Genomic DNA, 17841 nt, shown 5'->3' on the forward strand with positions numbered 1-17841 from the left:
TACAAACAATAACAAAACTAGCCACAAAGGCAGCAGGGATTCTTTAACACTCTACCGGACATCATATACTACCAACTGCCCTCTGCCTCCTACCAGAACCCTCAACAACAATGGAAGATCTTCTCTTCCAGCTGACAGACAGTCTTGATCCATCATACACATCTTTTCACAAACATGGCCCTCAGGAGAGTGCACAACTATTTACAAGCTACAACTATTTACCTGCTCATCAGTATTGAAAAAGGTTGCACTACTTGGACCCTCCTAATGAATGACTGCCAAACCTCACTGTACTAAGGACCTATTAACACACCATTTGCTAATTGGTTTTGGGCCATGACCCTGTCAGAGGAGATTAGAGACCACTCCAAACCTGGGACAGGGGCCCTACATGGGCAAAAGCCAAAGCCAGTCTTGCCCAGAGACGTCAGTGTGAGTATGGGAGGCAGACCCTGAAAATCCCTCACATTCCTTGAATGTTAATGTGGGTACCACCCCTTGTCACAAGATACTTCACAGCACTTGCTCTGGCCTCTTTTGACTTTTTCAGGACAGCAACTCCTAGAATACACTTGGCCGTAAACAAGAAAACCCTTGCCGAAACCATTTGAACAGAGCCGAAAATGGAAATGGAATGGACCCGGATTCTTCCTTTTTCTTTTTTTTGAAATTCATATTTTCATTGAAACATTTATAATACAACAATGCAGACAGGTATTGCATATAAACTAAACGTAACATGCGTTTATGCCAGATCCAGAAATATGACCCTCTTCTGCTTACGCAGGATGACTTTCTCAAGTAGTGACATTTTCTGCAGGTCCTCGACCCAAGCCGTCCTTGTAGGAAAGGTGGGACCCTTCCAACCCCGCAATACAATCTTGTTCGCAGAAAGAGAGGCCCTAAAGAACCAGCAATTTGGTGGGCAAGTCAAATTCTCCAAGATCTCATATTACCTAAAGATAATGGTCATAAAATCAAAACATAGTTCAGTTCTCAGGACCCTGTTCATTGTCTCTGAAACGTCACAGCAGAACGTATGCACTCCACAACATTCCCTCATCATGTGCTCAAAAGAGCCTGACCTATGACCACAGCCCCAGCAAGCATCCAAGTTAAAAATGCCCCTCGCACTCAACCTGGTTGGCGTCCAGTAAACATTGTTTCAAATCTTTATTTTCCGTACTCTCTCACCCAGATTCAGTGAGGTCAGGTACACATTCCTGCATAGGTTCTCTTACCTGCCCTCAGTCATGTCCACGCCAATTGCATCTAACCAGGTCCTTTAATTAATTGTTCACTTGACTTCTTCCTGCTCATTAGAAGCCTGTACAAGTTCAAAGTTAAAAAGTCCCTTTCCTTTAAAGTTCAATATTTGTTATTTGAGAGCGTCTTGTTCGTTGACTTCAACATTTCCTTTTGCTGCTGACAATCTTCTTTATTCCTCATAGGTGCAGTAGTGAAGGTCCATTATCCTCGAAAGCTAGCCAAAGGGGTTCCAATTAATGTTCATGAATAAGTCTCAAACCATTGTACATCATTCAGAAACCAATGCGGCCAGAAAATTGGCTTCTCATCGATCCGCATCTTCTTATTTAACCAGGACGAAGTTCATGGGGACAATGTTGGCTCCTCTCCAGTCATTTCCTCAAGCGTGTGCCAGACTCTTCTCAGGAAATCCAACGCAGGAGAAGGGACCCCAGTCATCAAAAGGGCCTCAGGCACCAGCAGCGTATTCATACTTCATTCTGCTCATGCCCAAAAACCAGCTGACTCCCCCAAAATCTCTATCAAATGGAGCACCGAAAAAGCCGGATGGCACCATTCAAAGTCTGGAACTCCTAAGCACCATCGTTCACATGGCAGCTGTAGTTTGCACAACTTCAGGTGTGGCTGTTTCTGCTCCCATAAACAACTCTGCAGCTGTCCCTCTATTTGTGAAAAGCTTAACTTCTTCACATGAAGAGGCAGCATACTCAGAACATAATTGACGCGTGGTGCCAAAGTCATCTTGATAGAGTTGACTTTCCCCCAAAGGGACAGTTTCAACTCCGACCATACTGCAAGATCCATTTTCATGCTCACCATCAAGTCTCTCATGATTTCATCCATCATAGACCTCACCTCCTTCGTCAGCCACACTCCAAGGTATCTCATCCTTTCCGGACACCAACTTAAATGAACCTGGTAACATATGTATTTTTGCATGACGAAGAGACCGGCATAGCCTCAGATTGATACCAATTAATTTTGTAACCTGAGAACAAAGTGAAGGCCCCTATTTGTTCCATCAAGGCTGGTAGGGAAGAATCCAGATCTATTGTCACAAGCAGCATGTCATCGGGGTAGAGCCATACTTTCTGTAATGCTGCCCCATAAAGGACACCCTTTATTCTCACATCCGCCCAGATCCTCGCTGCCAAGGGCCCCATCATCAACACAAAAAGCAAAGGTGACAGTGGTCATCCTTGCCTTGTGCCCCTCATCAGTACAAACCTATCGGAGGACATGCCATTCGTGTTGACCGCTGTTTTTTGCTCAGTGTGTAGAATTGGCATCCAACCTCTTATATCTTGTTCAAATCCTAAACACATGCAAAGAAGAAACTCCACTCTATCTGATCAAACGCCTTTTCAGTGTCAAGCGAGAGAGCAGTTACAGACAACGGTTGCTTCTGACTTTCCTTCAATGTCAATATCAATTTCTGCAAATTGGAGGTTGGACACCCCCCCTTACGAAACCCTGACTGATTCTCATCAACAAGATGCTGCGAACTCCCTTCAATCTGCATCGAAAGCACTTTTGAAAATATTTTATTGTCTGTGTTTATTAGGCCTATTGGGCTGTACCTCGACATGGCCATAGGAGGTTTGCCTTTCTTCAGCAGCAATGGTATGTAAGCATGCCTAGTTGATTGAGGAAGTGTCCCCTTCAGTCTTGATCCTTGCAACATCTCCAACAACAGTTCAAAACCCTTATCTGGCATGACCTTATAGAACTTGGCTGGGAGACCGTCCGGACTTGGACACTTTCCCCCATTTAGGCGATTTGCTGCTCTTTTAAGTTCATCCACCATGAGAGCCAAGTTCAGGCTGATCCTTATCGAATCCAGCAGACGCTGCAGACCACAGCTATTGATGTATCTCTTCTGGTCCCCAAAGTCAGGCTTCACTTCTGATGTACATTTATTTTCATAAAAGTCATGGAACTCTGCATTAATTTCATATGGCTTGTACGTCACTGCCCCAGAGGCACCTATGAAGGCGTTGATGGTTCTGTTGCTCGCTAGATTCCTTAGACGATAAGACAGCAGTTTTTCACACTTTTCCCCTCCTTAGTAAATAACTGCATTTTGACCTAAAAAGGAGCCTGTCCACGCTCTCGGTCAATAATGTATTCAGCTAACATTTTTTATGCACAAGTGTCCTCCTCTTCTCATCAGTGGGCACTCCAAAAAACCACGCTCTAGCTTTTGGATCTCCTCCGTCATCATTCTCATCTCCGTTCCTTAGTTCTGTTCCTCTTATTTGAGAGCCCTAGCAGTAGGCCACGCATAAAGCACTTAAAAGTGTCCCCACAGACTCCATGCTCACCTCCGGTGTCCTATTTGTGGTTATAAAAAATCTGCCTCTTTCAGCAATTTGTCCACATTTTCATTATCCTCCAGCAGCACAGTATTCATTTTTCAATAGTTCGTCTTGGACATTGAAAAGGACCATGAGAAACAGGAGCATGTCCAGATACAAGTACAGCATCGATGTCAGCATGAAGGAATTTCTGGGTGCATTGACCGGACACCAGAAGCCAATCTATGCCAGAGTAAACATTGTGACATCCTGAATGGAAAGTATACCATTTGGCGGACGGGTGAGTAAGTCTCCACAAATCTACAAATCGGAATTCCTCTAGCAAAACGTGCAAAGACCTATGATTGCCCCCAGTCCTATTAGAACCACTGCTTCTGTCCAGGAGGAGGTCAATAGTCTTGATAAAATCACCATCAAGCGATACACTGTTTTCACCTGTTTACTAAAGAAGTTGGGCAAGGGACACAAAAAAAGAACTATACCTGCAAATCAGGGTATAAATATTACATATCCCCATCACAGAGTCTTGCAACTTAATTTTGACATACACAATCTGACCCGCATCGTCCTTGCTTGTAGAGCGGATAGACAGAGGGAGACCATTCTGAACCAAAATGCACACCCCCATGAATTGAAACAATAAGAGTAAGAGTAAACTGATCCTACCCAACCACTCCTCAGTGTCCCCAAGTTAGTGTCTGTTGAAAATGTTTCTTGCAGTAGGGCCACATCCTCCCGCAATCCATTAAGATAGTCTAGGATAATTTTGCACTTGTTGGGGTTGTTGATACCATTAACATTCCAAGAGACTACTCTCAAGCTTTGTTTACTGGATCCAGACCTTCCAATCACTTTGTGCACCTGGTCAAACACAGAACACAACAAAGACAAGGACAGCGACACACAAACAGTAAACAGCAAAACACCTATAAACTTCCTGTAGCCACACAAGTCTGCAGCACACCTCAAAATTTTGAACACAATCCAAAAGCCACCCCAGAACCGATTGACTCCCAGATAAATTACACCTCTAAAATTGCACTTTCAAACCAATTTCATGCAGCCACTGATGCGCCGATATTGTTCCACCATGGATCACCCGTCCACACAGGTAGCTGAAACAAGCACACCGCCCATGCGAGACACAGATCCAAATGAAACCGCCCACAAGCCATGACCACAGACCACAAACCCATCAAGGTGCACCCAGTGGCAACCACCTCCAGGAAAACAGCGTTCTGAGGCACACCAAGTCCCCAGGACCCAACCCCCAATACAGCCCATTGTGATCAAGCCTCTCCATAACATGCTAGCTCGAATGCTTAAGCGTTGGTTTCAGAAGTCATGGGGTGCAGGGCCACCCATTATTCGATTAAACTAAAAATAAAAGTACTCAGTCTCACTGAACATGCCAACCCCTACGCAAATCCAGAAGCACACACATCACGGTAATTACCTGTCACAATCAACTTCCCCAACCTTTGGTTGAAACATAAATTGCAGTGAAGTTGTCAAAAAATAAAGGCAGCTAAAAGATAGCACTAAGATCATCATAAACAAAGTGAAGGATCCACTTTTCTAACTGGGGCCTAGCATACAGCGCAAATCAGCTTGGATGACTATCAGGCCGTTACGAACTGGCTGAGGTGCGAGCTCTTGACCATTACACTAAGACACCAAAGCACAGCCTACTAACCCTGCCTATAGACAATCCACCAGGGAAAAGTACCCGTCTTAGAGTAAGACGGGCCTTGGGCCTCTGGGTGCATTAACCGTGGACAGAAAATGAAGACCCAAAGAAGGTTAACACCGTTTTATAACATATTTATAGATACATCTTTTTACAAATCACTTTCAGACTTTTCTCTAGTCCTTGTGACGGGAAATACGTGTTAATCCTTTTTAAAACAAACAAGCACAGTTTGTGCCAATTCCTCCCACTAGTGAAATTTTAGAGATAGCCCTAAATGCGACCAGTGTTTTCCCAGTGTTTAAAGAAAATGGTTGCTTGGTTCCTGAAAAGGCAAGATATCACAAGTTACATGCAGTTCTGTTTGCAGGAGAAATATTACAGAAATATACCACGCAGAGCCGCCAGCCCCCACCCTGCAACAGCACAATGTCATCCCACCATGTAGCATCTCCCCACGTACAGGCATGTAATCTACAGCACTCAGCATTCGAGCTCAGGCCCAAGTTTCATACTGAAGTCGGGGACTTCCTACTAGAGTGTGGAGACTCCCACTCGCAAGATCCCGTCCACGAGATCTCACGAGAGTTTGCGACGAGAAACACGGGGAAGAGCACGATGACAGAGAGACTTGGAGGGAGGCTGGAGAAGAGACACCAGCCCAGGCGCCCCTCCTGCTGAGGTGACTCAGCCACTTCATAGCCTGAAACATCCAGGGCCTTTCCAGCAGAGTATAATACCAAGGCTGAAGGCTGCCTCCTGGGAGCTCTGGCTGGCAAGGGATCTCAACACCCTTGACCCATACTGTGCAGTGAAGCCAACTGCACCAGCTGCATGGACAGAACTGTGAGTACTGAGACCATCCCTGTCCTGGACTAAATTGCCACACTTAGATAAATCCTAACAGTGTCCTGTCTTCTGTCCAGGCCACCACATAATTGGCGACAAGTACTTGAAAACACCCACGCAGCAACCATGCAAGGTGCCACACCTCCCCCACTTTCCTTCTGTCCCCTGGCATGCCGGCCATCCCATGGCAGCAGTGGAGTGGGAGCCCTTGTTTTTCACAAACCTGGAGGCACTAGGCAGCACAGACTATTCGCCGACCAGGAAAAATGCCATGCTGCTCAACGCAATGGGTGTTGAAGGGCAGCGCATTTATGAGGGATTGAAGGCCCTTCCCATCGCGAGTGATGACAAAGAAACCTACATGGAGGCGGTTAGACGCATCGTCAAAAGATTCACCAACAAGGAAAATGTGGTCCTCCACAGACTCAAGTTCTATACAAGAAAGAAGGAGAGCAATGAACCTGTAGATGATGACATCACCAGGATGAGGGAACTGGCGGCATTGTGCGGATTCAGGGACAACGTCGAACAAATCATTTGCTACATGCTAGTAGTCCACACGAATTCCCGGAAAGTCCAAGACAAATTCATACAGGAGAAGGAACTGGATCTGGATAAAGCCATACAAATTGCCAGAGCTGAAGAGGAAACCTCGAGCAGGCGCAGAGAAGTCAGAGGGCTGTCTCCTGCACCCGAATTAGCCGCTGTGCAGTTGAAAGGGGGCAGGGAGAAACAGCCCAGAGACACCGTCAGAGAAAAGGGACCCAAATCCCGAGAAGCACCCAAGTGCTACAGATGTGCCAGCACCAAGCACATGGCGAATGATCGAGATGTCCTGCAAGGAACAAGGAATGCTCCAAGTGCAGGCGTTTCGAGCACATGGCCATAGCTTGCACGTGATGGGAAAAGAATGTCACCCATGTCGGCGGCGACAGAGAGTCGAGTGATGATGACGATCAGTACGACAAGCCCATGGTGATCATGGTCAACTCACCCTGAGCAAGGAAGGAGAAGCATTGCCTGGTAAGGGTGGATGGAATAGGAACGCGTGTCATGGCCAACTCTGGGTCTGACCTCATCATTCTCTCCATCCAGACATACAAGAGTATGATGGGACGCATCGTGGTCAAAATCAGAAGCACCAAGAAAAAGCCAACGGTCTTAAGGTAGCCATTGTAGATCTACTGGGCTATATCAAAGCACAAATCGAATTCAAGGACAGGTGCACCACCATGAAAGTCTACTTTTCGCCTCAGGGCCCAGCTGTACTGGGGTGGGACGATCAATATAAACTGAGCATACGACTAGACCCCTGCACCCCATAACAAGTGCTGCTGGTCTCCTCAGGAGGAGAGCCAAACCTAAAAGAAGCCTTCCCCAAGTTGTTCTCCAAAACACCTGGGAAGATAAGAAACTATGTGCATAAAAGCCGCCTCAAACCTGGTGCAGTGCCGGTAAAGCACAACGTTACACCGGTTCCAGCGACAGCAAGAACAGCACTCGAATCGCAGCTACAGAAAATGGTCAAAGAAGGAACCCTAGAGACAGTTGAGTCCTCTGAATGGCTGAGCCCAGTAGTACTCATAAGGAAGAAGGCCTTCAACAAAATTAGAGTGTGCATAGACCTACGCAGCCTAAATCTAGAGGTAGTCACAGACAGCTTTCCACTCCCCAGCATAAACAAAATCGTGCTTATAATGAAAGAAGCAACCATATTTTCAAGACTTGATTTGCGTGCTGTCTACCATCAAATAGATCTGCACAAGGCCTCACGCCCGCTCACAGCATTCATCACCCATTTTGGCACCTATAAATATATCCGAATGCCATTTGGCAAGTCCTCCGCGGCATCAGCATTCTAGAGAATGATGAGTTCCTTGCTGCACAGAATCGAAAATGTGTAGTATTTGCAAGACGACATCTTGGTATATGCCAAGGACACAAGAACCCACGACAAAGTACTGAGCAAAGTGCTGAGCAAACTACAGAGCACTGGAGTCCACCTGCGCCACGAGAAGTGCATATTCAGTACTGCTGAGGTAGAGTACTTGCGATAGCGCATCTCGAATGAAGGGGTGAGCCCCAAGAAAAACCTGCTACAAGCCATAAGTGATGCCCCAGCACTGACGTCGAAGGACAAACTGCGGTCGTTCCTGCGTCTCGCAGAGTATTACATGAAATTCGTTCCAAAGTTCTCCTAAACCACTTCGCCCATGAGAGAGCTCCTGAAGAAAGGTGCAACATACACATGGGAATCCCAACAAGCTGAGGCGTGCGCTGAGATCAAAAAAAGGATCCTACACACACCCTGTCTCAAACCTTTTAATCCCGAATGGGAAACGTGCATTAGGACAGACATCATTGTATACGGCTTGGGCGCCACTCTTACCAAAAAGAGGGGAGACACAGAAAGCATAGTTGCCTTTGCATCCAAAGCACTGTCCACCTCAGAAAAGAACTACTCTGCCGTGGAAAAAGAGATGCTGGCATGTGCCTGGGCCATAGACTGTTTCAGGTCATATGTTTAGGGAACCTAATTCCAGTTAGTCACTGACCACAAATCCTTGGTGCACATGCTTAGTCCCGGCGGCACCAAAACAGTGACACCACGGCTAGCAAGAATTTCTGCAAAACTTCAGGAGTATACATACGAAAAAGCCCACATCTGCAGGTTGGAAGAATGCACAAGCGGACTGCATGTCCAGGCTGCTAGACCAAAATACCCCGGGCACCATATTTCTCAAAGACGAATGTGTAGTGGCACCCATAGGAGATCTCAGGAACAGAGACTTTATGGAGATGAGCGAGCTACATTTGCAGGAAGAAATGCAAAAGGATGATGCCTTGGGCCGAGTAGCCGAATGGGCCCGCAAAGTGTGGCCCAATGAGAGAGCAGTGCCGGAAGGTCTGCGGCCATATTTGAAAGTCAGCGACAAAATCACAGAAATGAATGACCTGATAATGAGAGGCGACCATGTGATTCCCCCAAGAGGCATCCACAAAGTAATATTGTGCAGAGCGCATGCAGGTCATCTGGGAAGCAACATGACGTGACGCAAAGTACATGACGCATACTGGTGGCCCTGCATTGATAGAAAGATGCCACGAATGCAACAATAGCGACACACGACTGAAAGTGAGACAAGCACCCATGATACCCACTGAAATCCCACACGGGGTCTGGCACAAAATAGGACTGGACTTCATTGGCTCGCTGGATGGCATGTCGGCTGATCACAGGTATGTAGTGTGGGATGTCTGGACCCACTTTTGCTCTGCCATGCGGCATCACTGTGTTCTGATGGTGCCAGAAACATCAAAATGGCCGCAAAACCCTTGTGTGTGCCAAAACCTCTGAAAATCGTGCTTTGCAAAGCACAAAAAGATGGTTGCCCAATCTGCCATGCATGTTGTCAGTGGTGGAACAGAGATCTCACAGGTCACTGGGTGAAGATGGAGTACATTAGGAAAAGCAGTGCTTTGCTAAAGGAAACCCCAAAATCTTGCTTTAAATCACTGTTTCTTTGTTGCTGAAACTGCAGAATGCCGGTACAAAACACCCTCAAACATCCAAAATTCTTGCTGGATGCTACCATTCACTTAGTGCAATAAACCATTGTGAACTTACAATGTCCTGAAAAGCTGAAAGCATCAAGGGATTTCCACATCAAAAGTGGCTTGTCTGTGGATCTGTCAAAATCTGGGTGCAGTACCCTCGGCCACCTGAATGACAGCTGTCAGGGGCCTGCAGGATTAAACTTTAAACATGTATAAACTGAAATCAAATGTTTGCAGTCTAAAAGGCCTGTTATTGAGAGTAACCCATCTTGTAATTGTTTTGATTCCATGGTTTAAAATCTTGAATAAGTATTTAGCTGTGATGTGATCCCACAAGTGTGTTGTTTGTTAAGGGAAAATTCAACAGAATTAACAGTTAAAATAAGCTGGCTAAAAGCTACCAAACTCGAATAACAGCTTTCCTCACAGAGGCAAGGCCTCTCCCTCTAGCTCCCTCCACCAGGAAATCACAGCAAAGCGATAAGTATAGGGTGGGGGAAGAACCTGGTCTGCAGTGGGGAAGGAAACAATGAACATCTGCAAAGCAGGAAAGGCTAGGTGTGAGGACCTTCGTAAATTGACTCTGCCAAGAGCCAACAGGGAGGAGATGCTTCTGGACTGAAGGGAGAGAATAAGAGGTGGACCCAAACAGCCACCTGTGGCTGAACATTCACAAAGAACATTTTGTTTAAATACATATACCTTGCCACTTAAAATTGTCAAAAACATAAAAATAACAGAATTGTAAATCTAAATTTTGGCTGCACATTTCAAGAGGTGGCAAAATCGTGTGACATAGTTTGGAAGGAAATGGCAGAAAATTTGATTTTAAACCAAATGTATTTCTGCTAGAAGTATGAAACGTTATACAATTATGCCCATGTTATACGCGCACACTTGTAGAAATTTTCTGATAAATTGGACATTGTGTTCCGGATGAAAAGGGCAAAATTCTGTGAAAAGCAGACACAAGATCCCACAGCTACGGGGTTTGGAGGGATAGCTGCTATATACAATATGTGATCTATATATGTGGTTGTTATAGAGGTTGCACATGTGTAAATATGTATTGTGTCAAAAGTAGATTTTGTGTTCAAGAGGCTAGGGGTGGACTATAAGCCTCATAAACCCACACCATAAAGGTGACACCCTGTTTCTCTCCTCCTATTAAGGCAGAGTGGAGACTCTGAACCAATCCCTGTCAAAGGGACGAGCTCAGGATAAACCAGCACACAACACCCTTTATCATAGCATAAATAGAAACAGCTGAGGGCAGAAAAAGACAGACAGATTCACCCACTATCCAAATGCTGACGGAGCACTCTGCTGCAGAACTTTGCATCTTCCTTGCTCCAGACTCCAGAAACTTGGCAAACCAGAACCCATTGCATAGCTGAAACATTTTCAGCTAAGCCTCAATTTCCAGAACCAGAACCATCCCCATAAGTCTTAGGTGAAGCATCCTAATAAAGCTGGGCTGTGCTGTACTGCTTGCCTGCTGAAATAATTATCATCAGAACCAAAAAGGGCAGATCCAATCCAGTCCTGTGCCGTGCTGTGACCAGAGTGCCTTGCATACCCAGTCCAGTCCGATGTACCCAGCTGTCTGTCCAAAAACCAGATCGAGTTCCCTGACCAGAATCTTGACGGACCAGAATCCAGACGGTTCGGTTTAAAAACATATCTAGTGAGTATCTATAGATAGAACTGTATACTAGCATATGTACTGTCCTTAGTTAATCCCTATCTTAAACCCATCCTATCTTGTATTCAGAACCTGCATTGTTAGGAGTATTGTTGAATTGTCTAAACTCTCTATCCTATCCCTCCTATCTTCCTCCTGTGCTAGTATTGTTAAAACTATCTTTGCATTGGTCGTTCCTCATCTGAAGAAGGTGGGACCACTGCGGGCAGTCATTCTGATCAAGTGGTTGTGTTCTTGTGTGGTATTCGTCTTGTTCATAGTTATCCTCTAGTGTAAGAAATCCTTTTTGTCATTTTAAAAGCGCATTCACGTTTTTCCATTCTTGCACCTATCTCAAAAAACGACCTCCACCAAAACGTCCATAACTCCCTCAGTTTTTGTGCTAGAAACAAGAACTTCTGCTTGTAGCTAACATCCACAGCTTTAAATTGCATCTAAGACTGCATCCCAAATCCTTACGGTTTTCCCGTTATTGTGATTATCGCACAGTGAAAACTTTGCCGCAAATTTCGTTTTTGGGAAATTCTGTCACGTGTAAAACAGCTTTTGATTGCTCCTGACTTGAATTTTAGGATTCCAAATAGTTTCTTGGTATTGAATCAATGCTTGTGTTTGTGTGCAACCATCCAAAGCAGCTCCCATAAGAATTGATAGCAATTTCAGCAATTTTGACCCTATTGGTGTTTTTGCCCAGTCATTTTCAATATAACTTTAAAAACCATTCAGACAGCTTGACAGTCAATTCTGTTTTCTCTGGTGTTTGCTGGAGGAAAGTGGGATTGTTAATTTGTTTGAACTCTGCCATTCCTGAATACCTGCTCTCTCCTCTATCTCTTTACATTGCCTATTGGGGGGTGAGGGGTTTGCAGGGGGAAACTTTAAATACAGTGCTATCTGATCTGAACACACACACAAAAGTATTATTTCTGTGCTGAATTGTTTTGCTCACTATTACTCCTTGTCCATTAAAGATATTATTTAGTGTTACATCACCCCATTGGTGATTACTGTGTACCCATAAAAACATAGTGTGATTAAATTGTAAATACATAAATAAATATTTTAACTTTGCAAACCAGCCTGATTCCTGGTTCAGTGTGACCGGGGGCGTTCCAGAAGAGGGGCGTGATATGAGTGGTACATCGTTCAGAATAAAAAAACTTTTAACAAAAATAAATAAGGATTTCATTTGTGCATTACACGCTAGGCGTTGACTTGGGTGTGTGCCGGATTGAAATCACTTACAGCTGTAGTCATGGTGGACTATTTTTCCAAGTGGGTTGAGATCGAATTTGTACCAGACATCACCACCACCACAGTTATAGAAGTACTCTGTGCTGTTTTTCAAAAGGAAGGGCTCCCCAAAGAGATTGTAACGGACAATGGTGTGCAGCTAGTTTCCAGGGAAATGGAATGTTTCCTTCAAAAGCACAATATCTATCAACTGATAGCAAGCTTCCACCACCCACAAGCCAATGGACTGGTAGAAAGGGCAAAGTGCTTCATCAAAGGGGCCTTGCAACTGGCATGCGCATCAGGCATGAATCCACAAAATACAGTCAAAGAGGCGGTTGTAGCTCATCGCCTCACACCAAATGCAATCACAGGAGTAACTCCATTTCAACTGTTGAGAGGGAGAAGGGCTGCATCCCCACTGGTACCACCGTGTTTACACCGAGTCAGAGAGGACGAGGACATCGACATGAGTGACATTGTGTTCCGAATGCAAAGGAACAAGGAGATCATGAAATCTCAAGGTGACAAACGCAGAGCGGCCCATCACACAGAGGTCAATGAGGGGGAATTGGTAAAATTATGTCTACCCCACAAAGACGCCAGCACGTGCTATAAATACAGCAAGGCCATAGATGTAACTTGGAAAGGAACCGACCATGGGCACACCAGTGACGGAAGACGGTGGAACCTAGAAAGAGTGGCCATGTACCAGAAAGACCATCCACCAACTACCACTCCATGGAAGCAGACAATGCCCATGAACCATGGGGATTGGCAAGCGAACCCCAACCACCCCGAGACGGGCGTCCCAGAAGAAAGGAACCAAAGGGAACAAGCCTACATGAGTCCCACGCCCAGGTCCAGAGAAACGCACTTGGAAGCAACCCCAATGGACCCCACCTCATTTGAGACACCCCACATGACCACCCAATCCCCAAGTGCCATCACCAACCAGAAAAGACACCAAAAGGTGAGAAGGAAGCCAACCAAGCTCGCGGACTTCGTCATGAACTAGAAACTATCTTTTTCCACAAAAGGAGGTGTGTGGAGACTCCCCCTCGCGAGATCCCATCCATAAGATCTCGTGAGAGATCGCAACAAGAAGCGCGAGGAAGAGCGCGATGACAGAGAGAGTTGGAGGAAGGCTGGAGAAGAGACACCAGTCCTGGGAGCTCTGGCTGGCAAGAGATCTCAACACCCTTGACCCATACTGTGCAGTGAAGCCAACTGCACCAGCTGCATGGACAGAACTGTGAGTACTGAGACCATCCCTGTCCTGGACTAAATGCCCACACTGTTTCACTACTGCAGATGTCTCAATAAGCACCTAGATAAATACCAACAGTTTACTTTCTTCTGTCCAGGCCACCACATAGAGGAAGGCACCCCACTAAGCCAGGCCATCAGTAATATGTGATACACACTTCCTCTATAAGTTGTATGTCAGAGGCATGAATCCCTCTGGACTCGAGAGAAGCACCTCGAGCATGCGAAGACGTAGGACAATTTACAAAACAGTAATTAGACTCCATACAACGAATTTGACATAAAGACAGTTAAATACTTGTTAAATAAATCAAATTAAATTAATAATAGCGCAAACATCACAGATTAACCTGGTACAATGTAAGACAATCAAACAAACAAACATAAATAAGACCACAAAACAAAACACTGTGTTAAAAGTAGTTAGAGGAAGTAAAGCTTTTACCCAGCTATTCCAAGTCAATCCTATATGGGGTGTCCTTTATCCACTATGCAGCCTCATGTGAGTTTTCTGTTCCCCTTATTATGTCCCCCAATAAAACCTTCAGAGTAGCTGGTTTCACTAAAATATTACAGACATTTTCCTCCTGCGCCAGAAACTTTGCCTCCCTGAAGGCCTTCCTCTTCTCCACCACCTCTTGAAGATAGTCTGGGTAAACGGATAGAGTGGATCCCTCAAGCACCAGCTTTCCTTTTTCCATTGCAGCTTTAAGGATCCTTTCCCTTGAGCTTGGCTTTGCCATGACCCATATAACATGTCAGGGTCTGCCACTGGCATATCTGCCAACCCTATAGGCACAGTCCAGGTCCATTGCATTGACCAGTGATTTGTCAAAAAACACACCTAGCACTTTGAGGACCCAGTCTATCAATTCCTTCTCTGAATCAGGGGCCTCTGGCAAGTCCACACTGCGCAGGTGAAGGTATCCAAAGCCAAGGTTGTCCTGTGTATAACATACAGAGTTGAAGCCATGCCCCAACTCCCGAGGCAGTTCTGGGACAGACTGGAAGGGCAATTTTGGAAGAAGGTGCTGGGGTTGCCAACGTCTGTTCCCATATTTCAAATCAGACAAGAACTTTGCCTACCCTCTCTGAAGGGGATTGTGGCAAGGAATACCCTGATGCTTTTTAGGAAAGTGATCACGGATTCTTCAGCACTCATTTTCGAGATCTTGAAGAATGAATTATCTAGCGAAAAGAACAAAATCTTAGCATTATGGGCGGAAGACTGTCTAAATCTGCTAGAAGAGGTGGCCCTGACTAGAGCAACTCTAATACAAGACCCAACGAAGGTAGTGAAAAAATGGATCGAACTGGACTGGATCAGAACTCAGGATACTGCTGCCTCTTACAAATCAATCAAAAACTTCCCCATAACCCCAAAGAGAGTTAACGAGGTGAGAGGCTATTTAAAAAAATTCCCGGATAAACAGCTGCGTAACACCTTTCTCAGAAACAGACTGAACCTCCTAAAGACAAGCGAGATCTTGGCAAGAAGAGGCGAGTCACCTTCAGACAAGTGCCGATACTGTAATACCCAGCAGGTGGAATCCACCCGTCACCTTCTGTTAAGGTGTAAGGGAACCCAGGAAGCAAGGGAAATCTACCTAATGAAACACCTGAGCAGCTCAACTGCAGCTGACGAAGCAGACTGGTGGAACGGTCTGCTGGGAGGGGAAAAATCTGAATGGACAGTGGCAGTGACTCTGTTCTTCAAACAAATTGGTCTCGTGCAGGAGCACAAAAAGAGTTCAGGAGACAAAAGGATAACAACTGACGCCGGCACAAGCCGATGCTCAAACTCTTAAAAATGCTCAAACTCTTAAAAGTGATAAAGGAAAAAAAAAGAAAACTATTAAATTTAAACTGGAGGGACGAATCTTTTGTAAAAATTGTAAAATTGCATTACAATTAAATCAAATAAAACAAATTACTAAAAGAAGGTATCTGGACATCATTTCCAATGTCATGCATTTTGCCTTCAAAAAAGTCACCTTCCTCTGTAAATCTGTGTAGGCCCTGAAGCTCCGTGTAACCACTGATGCTAAGCCTGAGGTGTCAGCCTCTACTTTTGTCATCCTGGACTCCAGATGGCCAATCATGGATTTAAGCTCAGCAAAGGACAGCTTCATCTCTCCAACATCCCCAGCCACGTTCAACAGAAGGTTGTAAATGTCCCCGTTGCCAGGAGGTTCTTCAGAGTGTGGAAGCTGCTTTGACTTCTTTGGGATGGGGTTCTCTGATATGATGAAATGATATGATATGGCATTTATAACGCGCCTATACACAAGTGTTTCAAGGCGCAACGAGGCAAGGGAGGGGGAACAGAGGGAAGACAGACAACGATCCTACTAGGCCAGGTGTCATTCAGATTGTGCAAGTGCATGGGACGGGGAGGGAGGAGAAGTATGGGGGAAAAAGGGGAGAGGACAGTGCAGTACATGAGATCAGAAAATAAATAAACAATAAGTAAAAGTACGGCCAGCAGGTGGCAAGTGCATGGGTAAGTGCATGCATCAGGTATCAGTGCTGGTAGTGGGACTGTAGGGATACAGAAAACAGTCCCCAAGTGCGGGGTTTGTCGGGAAGGCAGTGCAGGAGTGCGACTGGTGGCGGAGGGGACCTGGGCCCGAGATCACAGTGTGGCCAGGTAACCAGTGCAGTTTCAGTGTCAGCCAGGAAGTCTTCAGAGGAGAGGAGGAGAAAAAGCAGAAGCAAAGAGAAAGGTTTTGAGGTGCTTCCGGAACCGAAGATGATTCTCCTCAAGTTTCAAGGGGACAGGGAGGCTGTTCCAGAGTTAGGCTCCAGCCTAGGAAACAGATCTACCACCAACTCGTTGCTTGGCGAAGCGACTGACCCTGAGGGAGTTTGACGCAGAAGATCGAAGAGCTCGAGAAGGAAGGTATTTAGTAAGAGAGAATTGAAGGTATTGAGGCCCCAGGCCCCAGAAGGCCTTGTGGGCAATGCAGAGGTTTTGAACTTAATCCTCGTGGCCACAGGGAGACAGTGCAGCGATTTCAGTCCTGGAGAGATACGATCCCTGGGCTTGAGGCCAAGGACAAGTCTTGCAATCCTGTTCTGGATAAGTTGCAGAGGGCGGAGAGTAGAAGCAGGAAGATTTAAAAAGAGGCTGTTAAAATAGTCCAGCCTGGAGAGAACCAGAGCTCTGGAGACGGTGAGATTCTGGGGGAAAGAGAGGAAAGGAAGAATACCTCTGAGGAGGTGCAGCTGGTTTTTTGACTTCTTAGAGACGTCAGAGATGTGAGGGGAGAAGGAGAGTGTGGAGTCGAAGATGACACCGACGTTTTTAGCCTTGCAGGTGGGGGCAGGAAGAGGGCCAAGAGAGGCCGGCCAGAGAGTACAGGGAAGGAGGAAGCTGGTGTGCCGATGAGGAGAACTCATTTTAACTGGCATTAAGGCAGAGGTCATTGGTGGCACACCACTTCTGGATAGCAGACAGACAGTCGGAGATGAGCGAAGGAGAGGAGGAGGACGAGGGTAGCCTGAAATTGAGCTGGGTGTCATCCGCATAACACTGAAAGTTGGGGCATAGAGAGGCGAACCAGTGGGCAAGGAGTGCCAGGTATTGGTTAAACAGCCAGGGAGAGAGGTTAGACCCCTGGGGGACACCACAGGTAGAGAAAAAGATAGCGGAGAGGAAGGATCCAAATGGAACTGGAAGGGTCGGTCGGAGAGGAAAGAAGTTAGCCATGCCAGAGCCTGACCAGTGATTTCCAGGTTGTCACGGAGACGGTTGAGCAGGATGGCATCAACCTTCTTCTTGTTCATGTTGGGAGTCAGAATCTACAATACAATTTTAGCATTTCAAACATTCATTAGGCATGATAAAATTAAGGCTATTTCCTTCTATGAGGTGGGAATAAGGAAGAAAAATAAGGGGGGGAGAAGGAGTAGGGAAGGGGGAGTAGGAGTAGGGAGCGGGGAGCGGG

Source organism: Ambystoma mexicanum, chromosome 2q, assembly GCF_040938575.1.
Source record: "Ambystoma mexicanum isolate Mex_15411 chromosome 2q, UKY_AmexF1_1, whole genome shotgun sequence".
Classification (NCBI taxonomy): domain Eukaryota; kingdom Metazoa; phylum Chordata; class Amphibia; order Caudata; family Ambystomatidae; genus Ambystoma; species Ambystoma mexicanum.